Raw genomic sequence first — 13,608 nt, forward strand, 5'->3', positions numbered from 1 at the left:
ACTAGTGTGACTCCTTGACTCTTCAGTAGGTTTTACTAGTGTGACTCCTTGACTCTTCAGTAGGTTTTACTAGTGTGACTCCTTGACTCTTCAGTAGGTTCTGATAGTGACTCTTTCACTCTTCTCTGAGTGTTTTTGTTTACTTTCAGAATCTGCATTTATATTTCCCCTCGACCAGGGACTCTTAGTTCTGTATCCTAGCAACCCTGTTTCCTTCCTCCCTGCAGATAGTTTGAAAGGTCTACTGCTCTCTATGTGAGACACCACATGGTTGAGCATTCAGCAATGCTGAAGATGACAGGCCGTCACTTACTACTTAATGTGATTCTATCATGTGAACAAACATTGCAGCGTGTTGAAGGATTATTAGTGGGCTTCGGTTGCCATTAGCTATGTGAATTGGGGCATAAGACAGACACTTGCTACTGCTAGATGTTTCTGGTATGAATTAATTATTTATTTAAAAAAAAATCTCAATCTTATTGTATGGCTAGATGAATTCCCTTAATCAATTACATGACTACCCACTGTGTGAGCGGGTTAAAGGTAGCAAATCTGCATGACCACAGATGGTTGAGTTCCTCACGTTTTAACCTTACGAGGTCATTCCCTCCAAGTTCCAGTTTTACAGTTAAGAATAAACACACGGCAGCAGTTTGTTTTGTTACAGAGCTTGCACAGGTTTCAGAGTTGTCTCTACTAGCAGACACTATCACACAGCTGCATGAGATGTACACCGGGTTAGGTAAACAAAGCTTTTATCATTACAGTGGCATGTACCAACTCAGTGATATCTGGCAGAGAAGCATGAGTTAAAATGTGCTTTAAAAAGTACAGTTGTAAATGTAGTCTCCCAAATAAAGCCTGAGTAATAGTGGTTGGATGACTGTGGGACTGGGCTTACACATTACAAACAAGAACATACTCAAATTGCGCATTTTAGGTGTTTTCCTGTTTGTGTTTGCATGCGGCGTCAGGCCTCCTGAGGTAAGGCAGGTGAGAGGTTAAAGATTGTTGATATGAGGTCAGTGGAGATTTGTAAACCGAATGGTGAGAGGGCAGTGTTTACTAACCCTCTAGAATCTAAGCCCTGTCAAAACCGGGGGGTTCTAAGCTAACATATGGAATTGTTTTAAGATTGTGATGCCAACTATTATTTAGCTATTTGATTTAGAATTTTAAGACCCCCTAAGGTATATTAAAAAAAAACATTTAAAAAAAACTAAACAAATGATTGCATGAAACATTGAATTTGGCATTATTGCTATTAGCCAATAGAAACTCGTTGAATGACTGATTTACTACATGGAACAACAGATAGTCCCCTAAAAAATCAAAAGGATGTTTATTCTGAGGTGTTTGTCCTATATCTGAGAGAGATAAAGATCAGGAAACAATTTTTATTTGTACATGTATTTATCCCCTTATTTTAGGCACTAAACTATCTCCATACTGGTATGGTACCAGGGACCTTCAGATGAATCTTGTGCAAAACGGAGAGCACCATCCTATTCATGAGTCTCATCTTTCATTAGAGTGTTCATAATAGTTTGTAGGCCAAACAGTTCGAACGCTACAGACGTTTTCGTTAGAAGACCGATTTTCAGGATGTCTCATGATCTGACAAACACCACTCTAGCTCTGCCACCTTTCACTGCAGATACAGAAGGGCGATAACAGCGGATGTGATGGATTGAGACACAGCCTATGCAACAAAAAAAACCTGGATATTTCTAGCTTAAACAGATGGATTTTGATGGGGATCTCTTTTATGTTAGATTTCCGCGGGGGCACAAACATTTTAGTCTAAGGGTTTTAAAGGACCCTCCAGAGGAAGTTCCTGCCGCTATTTCAATGTAATTTCCTGTCCTAGCGAGTTCCGAAGAATGACAAAGGCTACTTGTACTTATTCACAAATTGGGTGTGGGAATTTCCACGTAGTTGATAAACAACAAATAGGCAGTAGCGGTGCGTGGGTAAAATCACTGGGGAAGCCAAGCCCCTCGACCCATAGCCATATTGCAACCTACAGTTGCAAGAAAAAGTTTGAACCCTTTGGAATTACCTGGATTTCTGCATTGATTACTCATAAAATGTGGTCTGATCTTCATCTAAGTCACAATAATAGACAAACACAATCTGACTAAACTAATGACACATTTTTATTGAAGACATTGAGTAATCATTCACAGTGCAGGCTGGAAAAAGTGAACCCTTGAATTTAGTAACTTGTAGATCTTCCTTTAACAACCTCCACCAAACGCTTCCTGTGGCTGCTTATAAGACTTGCACAACATTGAGGAGGAATTTTGAATCATTCCTACTAGTGATGCACCGATATTACATTTTTGGATGATACCAATATCCAATACCGATATTTAAAATGTTAGCGGCCTTAAGCATTCTAGTACAGTGAAATAGTTGACACACAAACACAGATGCAGCGGTCTAAGGCACTGCATCTCAGTGCAAGAGGCATCACTACAGTCCCTGGTTCGAATCCAGGCTGTATCACATCCGGCTGTGATTGGGAGACCCATAGGGCAGCGTACAATTGGCCCAGCGTCGTCCAGGTTTGGCTGGGGTAGGCCGTCATTGTAAATAAGAATTTGTTCTTAACTAACTTACCTCGTTAAATGGAGGTTACACACACACACACCACACTGTCCCAAAAATTATTTTGTTGGCATTTACGTATGTCCCCATTACCAGTAAAACATCATCACAACTCACATACTTGCTGTGCTGTTTCGTTGTTCATTTGTTCAGTCATTTCCTTCTCAACCAGGATTTCTATGGAACGCCTTTTGGGTCTTTGCATGTCAAAAAAGATAAATGTCAAATAAGCATGTTAACCAATCAGGACCTGAATATGACTGCACGTCACATAATAATTTAACGCGTTCATACATTTTTAAAGTAGTTATTACACATGTCACAAATGTCACAACGATTCATCGATTCATATGCTATGATGCTGGTAAAGTTGTCTCGCGCACCTGCTGTGCTGGTCATAAAAAAAGCTAGCTAGCTCATGGATGCAAACAATATTCTTCCCCAAAAACATCGCAAAACATCATCTGTTTCAGTAGCTATAGTTAGCTAGCTAACTATATACCTAGGTGTCATCTAAAATAACCCTCCTTTATAAGACAGTTCTTATTTGATTTATGGTGGTGGGACCCATCTGTGACGCTAGCCACAATAAGGATTAGCCACAATAGTGGACTTTGAGGTTAGCCTTCAAATTAAAAGTACGTCATTGACAGTGACGCAAACGAACACAAATAGTAGAATTATGCCATAATTGAATAGATCATGCTAAACGAGATTGGAATGTTATATAAAATCAACAAAAGACAATAATTTGTTAAATTGACAAAAAAGCTGTTGAAATCACACAATCTATTATACTTTATAATTGCATTGGGGCCATAGTTATTTCACTGTAGAGCTTTACCTGTGGATTGTGGATCAATGACATGGGGTATCAGTCTACTCAGTGACACCCAGAGAACATTAGCATCATAGCTCTTATTGTGGGACCCTGAAACAACTGTGAATTGAACCACGTTTATTGTCAACACTATTCCAGAGGAAAAACAATACTACGTGGATGTTTTGGAGTCTGATAACTCTGAGGAGGACGTTGGGCAAAAAATAGCTTGGGTATTGAATAGACTGTTACCCCATTTCATTGATCCCCAATCCTTAGGTAAAGCTGTACAGTGCAATATGAATGTCAATACACATAATTGGCTGATTGGGGAGGTGATTTCACAGTCACAGTCCCGCGATAAGAGCTACAACGCTAATATTTGCATGAACTCTTCACAGTTGTATTCTGTTGGTGTCACCGAGTAGACTGATACCTAATTTCATTGCTTCACATTCCTACCTTGTTTAACGTTATCTAGTATAAATATGGCATGATTCCACTAATTGTAACCTTCTGCATCACTTTCAAAGAGGTACTTGTATTTTGAAAGGCAGACTGCAAATTGCGCTATTATGCCTAATCCTTCTTGTTAGCTTCACAACACAACCCTGTCAGGTCGAGCCTCACTAGCCAGAAGAAGCTAGCTGGCTGCTTATAACGTTAGCTTTGGGCTACAAGGTTAAGTAGCTGGCTAGCTATTCATTTTCATGAACTAAAGTTAAATTTCAATAGGCGAACAACAAGTGGCTACCTAGCTAATAATTACTCACAAGGATTCCTATATCATTGCTAAGAATAGTGAAAATGACTGCAGGTTCTACTGGTCATTGTTTTCAGGCTGGTTGTATTGGTGCTAGCTAGGTATCAAGCTAGCTACCCCAGAAGTTGCAGTCAAAGAAATGATGCTTTATTACCAACGAGGTATTGTAAACACATCGTTCGTGGCCGGTGTTTGCAGACTTTTTTTGTACAGCTTTGACAGTGCCACTGATAGTACTGGTGGCGCTTGGCTTGCACATGCAAATTCAGAACACACAATCTATAATAGAACTGTGTTATTTGACGTGTCAAATTAAAAGCTTATTTAACGCCTCAAATAGTGTTATTGTCAATAGTGTTATTTGTCATATCTTTTTTGACCCAAACGGCGTTCCATAGTACGTCAGCTTTATATAGGTATGCACGTCAGCTTTGACATCGGTTTTTCACATCGGCGTTAAACTAGACATTGGGCCGATATCGATGTTGGCATTTTTAGTTAATATCGGCCAGTTCCGATATGTTCACCAATATATTGTGCGTCCCTAATTCCTACCCTCATCTGTTTCAGTTCATCAATATTTCTGGGTTGTCTTTATTGCACAGCCCTCTTCAGGTCATGCCACAGCATTTTAATTGGGTTAAGGTCAGGACTCTGACTTGGCCATTCCAAAACACAAATGTTCTTCCTTTTCAGCCATTCTTTATTTGATTTACTTGTGTGCTTTGGGTCATTGTCTTGTTGCATCACCCAACCTCTCTTAAGCTTGAGGTCATAGACTGCTGCCCTGACATTCTTCTATAAAATGTCTTGATACACTTTTGAATTCACTGTTCCCTCAATGATTGCAAGGCATCCAGGCCCTGAGGCAGCAAAGCAGCCCCAAACCATGATGCTCCCTCCACCATGCTTCACAGTTTGGATGAGGTTTTGGTGTTGGTGTGCAGTGCCCTTTTTCCTCCACACATAGCGTTGTGCATTTTTCCCAAAAAGTAAAACAAATGTCTCATCTGTCCACAGCATATTTTCCCAGAAGCGTTGTGAAACATCTAGGTGGTCGGTCTTGGGCAAACCTGAGACATGCCGCAATGTTTATTTTTAGACAGCAGTGGTTTCCTTCGTGGTGACCTTCCATGAACACCATTGTTGTTCAGTGTTTTTCTGATAGTGGACACATGAACATAGACTTCCATTTTTTGTAGAGTTTTCTGGAGGTCTTTTGCTGTTACCCTTTGGTTATTTCTCACCTCTTTCATGATTGCCCTTTTTTGCTCTTGGAGTAGTCTTTGCAGGACACCCACTCCTAGGGAGAGTAGCAACAGTCCTGAATCTTCTCCATTTGTAGACAATTTGTCTTACCATGGATTGATGAACACCAAGGTCTTTAGCAATGCTTTTGTAACTTTTTCCAGCTTCGTGCATCTCTATAATGCGTATTCTAAGGCTCTGTGAAAGTTGTTGGGGTCGAGGCATGGTTCACACTAACCAATCTTTCTGGAGAACAGATTTGTCAGTAACCAGGCTTTGTGTGCCTTTATTTAAAGGGCAGGGCACCTGTGCAACCCACACCTCCAATCTCATCTTAATTGAAACACCTGACTCCAAATAGCTTTTGGAGAAGTCGTTAACACAGAGGTTCACTCACTTTTTCCATCCTGCATTGTGAATAATTACTCAATGTCTTAAATAAAAATGTGAAATGTACAGCTGTTTGTGTTGTTAGTTTAGTCAGATTGTGTTCGTCTATTATTGTGACTTAGATGAAGATCAGACCACATTTTGAGTAATCAATGCAGAAATCCAGGTAATCCATAGGGTTCACAAACTTTTTCTTGCAACTATATCAAATCAAATGTTATTAGTCACGTGCCGGATAAAACAGTGAAATGCTTACTTATGAGCCCTTAACCAATAATGCAGTTTTAAAAAATATGGTTAAGAATAAGAAATAAAAGTAACAAGTAATTAAAGAGCAGCAGTAAAATAACAATAGTGAGATACGGAGAGGGGGGGTAAAGGTACAGAGTCAATGTGCGGGGGCACCGGTTAGTTGAGGTAATATGTACATGTAGGTAAAGTTATTAAAGTGACTATTAGTTGTGTAACGGACCGTAGTTAATCCGTACGGATCACCCCCCACGGTTCGGCACGCATGTGAACTGCGGATCAATTGCAAAGTTTAATCATCATAGTGTGAAACAGTTTTACTGCCGCTGTTACTTTTTAAAGTAGTAATTCCCTAAATCTCGTTGCAGTGAAAAGATAAAGACAAGACAGATGCGTGCTGTGTTTTACTCTGAAGCCTGAAGGTTGATTTGATTTTTTTTTTAAGCAGTTCTGTGTACTGTTCACGTGAACGGGGCATGTTGAATCAATCCTGGATGCTCGCGTTGCAAAAAGCAAAGAATAAAATAGAGCAGTGACAGCCATGGCTAGTGGAGGAGGTAAAGAACTGGAAAAGCCTCCCGCTTCATTTAAGTCTCATGTATGGGAGCATTTTGGCTTCCCTGTCAAATATGATGACGGAAGAAGGGGGGTGGACATCACCATTTACGGTGTGTAGGCATTGTGCCACAAGAAAGCCGTATGATCATGGAAATACATTGAGCATGGCCAAACATTTAAAGCGTCATCACCCTGGTGTGTCAGTGACAGGAGCCAACTCAGCCAAGAGACAACTTCTCACCGCGGCATTTAAGCAGCCCTTTGCTGCAGAATCAGACTGGGCTAAAGCCATCACCAAATATATTGGGATGTTTATCGCTGCAGACATGAGGCCATACTCTGTTGTGGAAAACAAAGGATTTAAAAATATGGTGAAATTGCTTGAGCCACGCTACAAAATGATTTGTCATATCTTTTTTGACACGCAAAGACCCAAACGGCGTTCCATAGTATGTCGTGAAGCTAATAGCAGTGACGCTATTACTGTGTAACTCCGGTAGGGAAACATCTGAACAATGGCGCACTTACTCTGTTGTAGAAAACAAAGGATTTAAAAATATGGTGAAATTGCTTGAGCCACGCTACGAAATCCCCTCACGCACCCACTTCAGTATGAAGATCGTGCCAGATCTTTATGGACAGGGAAAGATAAAAGTTTTGATGAATTATCCAAGGCATCCTCTGTTGCCCTCACCACATACGGGTTGACCTCCAGGGCAACGGAAAGCTACGTGACTGACTTCTCACAACACCACAGAGGAGTGGGAGTTGCGAAGTCCTGTGCTACAGACACGCTCCCTCAGATTCACACAGGCACAAATCTGGCGCTGGTACTGCTAGGAGCATTAGCAGAGTGGAAGCTAGAGAGGCCCAATAGCAATATCCCAATCACAACAGATAATGCCAAGTAAAAGCAGTGATGGAAGCTGGACTGGGGCCACAGATAGCTTGCTTTGCATGTGATCAATTTAGCATCCCAAAGGGGAATCTCAGTGAACCAGATGGACCGCCTCCTTGGGAGGATCATGAAGGTGGTATCCTTTTTCCACCGAAGCACAACAGCCTCTCTTGTGCTTAAGACCAAGCAAGAAATGCTACAGCTACTGGCCCACAAGCTCATACACAATGTCACACCCTGGACGGTTCTGACCTAGAATATGTGGACAACTACAAATACCTAGGTGTCTGGCTAGACTGTAAACTCTCCTTCCATACTCATATTAAAGATGTTCCGCAAGCGGAACGCCTCGCCAATATCCAATGATGGGGCGTGGCGCGAATTACAAACTCCTCAAAAATCCCAAAACTTTTTTTCAAACATATGACTATTTTACACCATTTTAAAGACAAGACTCTCCTTTATCTAACCACACTGTCCGATTTCAAAAAGGCTTTACAACGAAAGCAAAACATTAGATTATGTCAGGAGAGTACCCAGCCAGAAATAATCACACACCCATTTTTCAAGCTAGCATATAATGTCACAAAAACCAAAACCACAGCTAAATGCAGCACTAACCTTTGATGATCTTCGTCAGATGACACTCCTAGGACATTATGTTATACAATACATGCATGTTTTGTTCAATCAAGTTCATATTTATATCAAAAAACAGCTTTTTACATTAGCGTGTGACGTTCAGAACTAGCATACCCACCGAAAACTTCCGGTGAATTTACTAAATTACTCACGATAAACGTTCACAAAAACATAATTATTTTAAGAATTACAGATACAGATCTCCTTTATGCAATCGCGGTGTCCGATTTTAAAATAGCTTTTCGGTGAAAGCACATTTTGCAATATTCTGAGTACATAGCCCGGCCATCATGGCTAGCTATTTTGACACCCACCAAGTTTGGCACTCACCAAACTCAGATTTACTATAAGAAAAATTGGATTACCTTTGCTGTTCTTCGTCAGAATGCACTCCGAGGACTTCTACTTCAATAACAAATGTTGGTTTGGTTCAAAATAATCCATAGTTATGTTCAAATATCCTCTGTTTTGTTCGTGCGTTCAAGACACTATCCGAATGGTAAAGAAGGGTGACGCGCACGACGCATTTCGTGACAAAAAATGTCTAAATATTCCATTACCGTACTTCGAAGCATGTCAACTGCTGTTTAAAATCAATTTTTATGCCATTTTTCTCCTAAAAAAGCGATAATATTCCGACCGGGAATCTGTGTTTAGGTTCAAAGACGAAAGAAAATAAAAACATGGGGTCGACTCGTGCACGCGCCTCAGCCCATTGTCCTCTGATAGAGCACTTGCCAAAAGCGCTAATGTGTTTCAGCCTGGGGCTGGAATTACATCATTCAGCTTTTTCCCGCCTTCTGAGAGCCTATGGGAGCCGTAGGAAGTGTCACGGTACAGAATAGATCCTCAGTCTTCAATAAACAGAGTCAAGAAGCTCAAGGAATGGTCAGAGAGGGCACTTCCTGTACAGAATCTTCTCACGTATAACAGGCAAAAACCCCTGCCATATGAGTTCTGTTATACTCACAGACACCATTCAAACAGTTTTAGAAACTTTAGGGTGTTTTCTATCCAAAGCCAATAATTATATGCATATTCTAGTTTCTGGGCAGTAGTAATAACCAGATTAAATCGGGTACGTTTTTTATCCGGCCGTGTAAATACTGCCCCCTACCCCCAACAGGTTAAATAAAGATGAAATAAACTGATATTATTTTGTTGCCTCGAAGTGACCATAGAAGTAGTTTAGCTTGTCTGTTCGGCTCATGTCACTGGGCAGCTCTCGGCTGTGCTTCCCTTTTGTAGTCTGTAATGGTTTGCATGCCCTGCTACATCTGACGAGTGTCAGAGCCGGTGTAGTACGATTCGATCTTAGTCCTGTATTGAAGCTTTGCCTGTTTGATGGTTCGTCGGAGGGCATAGAGGGATTTCTTATAAGCTTCCGGGCAGCTCTAGCCTTTAGCTCAGTGTGGATGTTGCCTGTAATCCATGGCTTCTGGTTGGGGTATGTACGTACGGTCACTAAGGGGACGACGTCATCGATGCACTGATTGATAAAGCCAATTACTGTTGTAGTGTACTCCTCAATGTCATTGGAGGAATCCAGGAACATATTCCAGTCTTTGCTAGCAAAACAGTCCTGTAGCTTAGCATCTGCTTCATCTGACCACTTTTTTTTATTGATCTAGTCACTGGTGCTTCCTGCTTTAGTTTTTGCTTGAATTGTGGTCAGATTTGCCAAATGGAGAGAGAGCTTTGTATGCTTCTCTGTGTATGAAGTAAAGGTGGTCCAGAGTTGTTTTTTTTCTCCCTCTGGTTGCCCATTTTTAACATGATGATAGAAATTTGGTAAGACAGATTTAATTTAGGAGCGCAGCCTCTGGGTGAGCGTTTTCTTGTTTGCTTATAGCGGAATACAGCTAATTCAATGCTGTCTTAGTGCCAGCCTCAGTCTGTGGTGGTATGTAAACAGCTACGAAAAATACAGATGAAACTCTCTAGGTAGATAGTGTGGTCTACAGCTTATCATGAGATACACTACCTCAGGTGAGCAATAGCTCGAGACTTCCTTAGATATCGTGCACCAGCTGTTATTTCCCAAAAAAATACATAGTCCGCCGCCCCTTGTCTTCCCAGAAGCCGCTGTTCTATCCTGCCGGTACAGCGTATAACCAGCCAGCTGTATGTTGATGGTGTCGTCGTTCAGCCACGACTACATGAAGCATAAGATATTACAGTTGTGAATGTCCCGTTGGTAGTTTAATCTTCCGCAAAGGTCATTGATTTTATTCTCAAAAGATTGCAGGGAAGGAAGTGGGAATTCTCTACGAATTCTCAGAAGGCAGCCTGGCCCCTGGCCCCTTTTTCTCCGCTTCCTCTTCACGCAAATCACGGGGATCTGGGCATGTTCCCGAGAAAGCAGTATATCATTCGCGTCACACTCGTTAAAGGGAAAAGAGCATTCTGTCCGTGGCGAGTTATCGCAGTCCGGATGTCCAGAAGTTATTTTCGGTCATAAGAGACGGTAGCAGCAACATTATGTACAAAATAAGTTAAAAAATAAGTTAAACAACGCGAATAAACTAACAAAAATCACAATAGGTTGGGGACACGTAAAACGTCAGCCTTCTTCTCCGGCACCATTTTTATTATGTGTTGTGATAATTGCGTTGTTTGCTTTATAACCTGTTAACCTCTTACATCTAGACGTTCCGCTAGCGGAACACCACTCCAATATCCAATGATAAGACGTGGCGCGAAATACAAACTCCTCGAAAATCCAAAAACTTCCATTTTTCAAACATATGACTATTTTACACCATTTTAAAGACAAGACTCTCCTTTATCTAACCACACTTTCCGATTTCAAAAAGGCTTTACAACGAAAGCAAAACATTAGATTATGTCAGCAGAGTACCCAGCCAGAAATAATCAGACACCCATTTTTCAAGCTAGCATATAATGTCACAAAAACCAAAACCACAGCTAAATGCAGCACTAACCTTTTGATGATCTTCATCAGATGACACTCCTAGGACATTATGTTATATAATACATGCATGTTTTGTTCAATCAAGTACATATTTATATCAAAAACCAGCTTTTTACATTAGCATGTGACGTTCAGAACTAGCATTCCCACCGAACACTTCCGGTGAATTTACTAAATTACTCACGATAAACGTTCACAAAAACATAATTATTTTAAGAATTATAGATACAGAACTCCTTTATGCAATCGCGGTGTCCGATTTTAAATAGCTTTTCGATGAAAGCACATTTTGCAATATTCTGAGTAGATAGCTCGCCATCACGGGCTAGCTAATTTGACACCCACCAAGTTTAGTACTCACCAAACTCAGATTTACTATAAGAAAAATTGGATTACGTTTGCTGTTCTTCGTCAGAATGCACTCCCAGGACTTCTACAACAAATGTTGGTTTGGTTCCAAATAATCCATAGTTATATCCAAATAGCGGCGTTTTGTTCGTGCGTTCAAGACACTATCCGAAGGGTGACGCGAGGACGCGTATCGTGACAAAAGAATTCAAAATATTCCATTACCGTACTTCGAAGCATGTCAAACGCTGTTTAAAATCAATTTTTATGCGATTTTTCTCGTAAAAAAGCGATAATATTCCGACCGGGAGACGTCCTTTCCGTTCAAAGACTCAAAATCTAAAATGGATTCTTCACGTGCACGCGCGCACCCGTCTCATTGTTCTCAGATCGACCACTTACCAAATGCGCTACTGTTTTTCAGCCATGGACAGCAGAGTCATCATTCAACGTTCTGGCGCCTTCTGAGAGCCTATGGGAGCCTTACAAAGTGTCACGTTACAGCAGAGTTCTGTTATACTCACAGACACCATTCAAACAGTTTTAGAAACTTTGGAGTGTTTTCTATCCAAAGCTACTAATTATATGCATATTCTAGTTTCTGGGCAGGAGTAATAACCAGATTAAATCGGCTACGTTTTTTATCCGGCCGTGAAAATACTGCCCCCTATCCATAACAAGTTAATTCATATGCCTTACGATCGTGATATATAGGACTAATGGCCGAGACAATAAGAAGACAGTGGCATAATAAATTCAACCACACCTTTGTTTTATCACAAAACCGGATTGCAACCTCTGTCAAGTCCACAAAGCATATTGCATGTAGCAGACAGTTACATGACCTACAGCATGGTCAAGCAAATTAATGTTTCCGGCATTTTCGTACGACTAGACAACTATTGATTTAGAACCACAGAGATTTACCGCAAGTCGCAAAGTAAACAGGAGCTGCCTCCACTATTCCAGGACCATTTCAACATCATCAAATCACCTCTGCTTAGTCTAATACAGTGACAATCAACGTAAGCTAATTATGTGGCTGTCCATGGTTCTGATTTCTGTGTGTTCGTGTAAGTAGAAAACATGTTGACTCAACCTAATTGTAGAGAAACGCCAATGCCACCCTTCTCTTTTTCATAATGACGAAATGGTCTATCACTCTGTCAGAGAGTACACACTTATTTTTTGTTGTCCTAGGCTACCTGACTAAAATGCTTGCTCGCTAACCTAACTTCATCTTTTCATGGGCAACGTTAGCTAGTTAAAGTTAGCCTTCTACATCTAGCTACATATTGAACTTCCATCCTCTTTGTCCAGGGGCACAGTATGAATTTATGGTTGGATCAGAATAACCATTATAATCATTGGCCAGTATGAAGAATTAAGTAAAACCAGAAGTCCAAATCCCTATTTCCATCTATGGCTAATTTAGGGAAGGGACAATTTTAGCTAGCTAGCCACCGGAGGACAACACAACAATATGCAACAATTCAAGTTTTTCTACCAATGACATATGTTCTCAATGGGATTTCATAGGAGTGACGCCAAAATCCAAGCTGGCTTCCCTTGACTGTTTTTTTGGGTGCGCCAGGACCATTCCCAGTTGAGCTCACACAGTTTAGCTCAACGCTGATTGGCAAATGTTTTATACTTTTTTTTTTGTAATCAAGGGAGGCCAAATGCTTGCTAGCCTGCTAGCTTCCCTTGCCTTCAATGCTATGGGCAGCTACAATGCTCAGTTGGTAGCTCAGTTGGTAGAGCATGGTGTTTGCAACGCCAGGGTTGTGGGTTCGATTCCCACGGGGCGCCAGCACAGGAGGGGAAAAAAATTTATGAAATGTATGCATTCACTACTGTAAGTCGCTCTGGATAAGAGCGTCTGCTAAATGACTAAAATCTAAATGTAATACTCGTTTGGACCAGAAAGCATCAATTAGATGGCCTAAACGTAGAGAAAGAGGGGTGCTGTTTCGCTCGCTCTGATGCTTTCTCCTGTGATACATTCCGCCTTTTGCGAATTGAAGGAAAATGATGAAACGCAGAGAGACGAAAGATAAATAAATACCATTTTTTTTATTTGTAAATGTTTTTGGGACGCCTGGCTTCCCTTGGCATCCATGAATACACGCCACTGCAAA

The 13,608-nt window shown here is 40.9% G+C and overlaps 1 protein-coding gene across 1 annotated transcript in view; it reads left to right on the top strand.

The window, feature by feature from the left end:
* The window catches only part of LOC106561326 (uncharacterized), a 31,630-nt gene that overhangs the window by 2,321 nt on the left and 15,701 nt on the right, over nt 1–13,608 (top strand). The gene's annotated exons all lie outside the window — the stretch shown is intronic.

Source organism: Salmo salar, chromosome 10 (genome assembly GCF_965601325.2).
Source record: "Salmo salar chromosome 10, fSalSal1, whole genome shotgun sequence".
Classification (NCBI taxonomy): Eukaryota; Metazoa; Chordata; class Actinopteri; order Salmoniformes; family Salmonidae; genus Salmo; species Salmo salar.